At 64.3% G+C, this 359-nt stretch overlaps 1 protein-coding gene across 1 annotated transcript in view; it reads right to left on the bottom strand.

Moving 5' to 3' along the window:
- NOTCH3 (notch 3) overlaps positions 1-359 on the bottom strand; it is a 35532-nt gene that overhangs the window by 29549 nt on the left and 5624 nt on the right. The window lies entirely within an intron of this gene.

Here is a 359-nt window from a genome sequence, read left to right as displayed (position 1 = left end):
TGGGAGGGGTGCTGGCAGCTGCCCACATGGCCCAGCCCTCAATTGCTTCCTGCCTGGCAGGGCCGGTGAGCACTCACTTCCGATGAGCTTCCTACAGCCACAGCCCCGGAGTCACCACGCGCCGGACGACCCAGCACCTGCCATCAATTCTGGCACCCCCATCTCAGCACCCCCGCCTGAGCCACACCACCCTGGACTCCTCTTCTGTGTTTCCCTACCCCAGGGACCCCAAGACCTACCTCCCACCCTGCAGTCCTAGCCCCCAGTATATACCAGGGGGCTCTCCACTCCCACCCCTCTGCTCTCTGCCTTCTCAAGTCCTCAGGCTCACCCAGCAAACAGGTGCCCCCATCCCACCC

Source organism: Alligator sinensis, unplaced genomic scaffold, assembly GCF_000455745.1.
Source record: "Alligator sinensis unplaced genomic scaffold, ASM45574v1 scaffold1509_1, whole genome shotgun sequence".
Lineage (NCBI taxonomy): Eukaryota > Metazoa > Chordata > Crocodylia > Alligatoridae > Alligator > Alligator sinensis.
The sequence above is the reverse complement of the archived record's forward strand: the minus strand, read 5'-3'. Positions and strand labels throughout refer to the sequence as shown.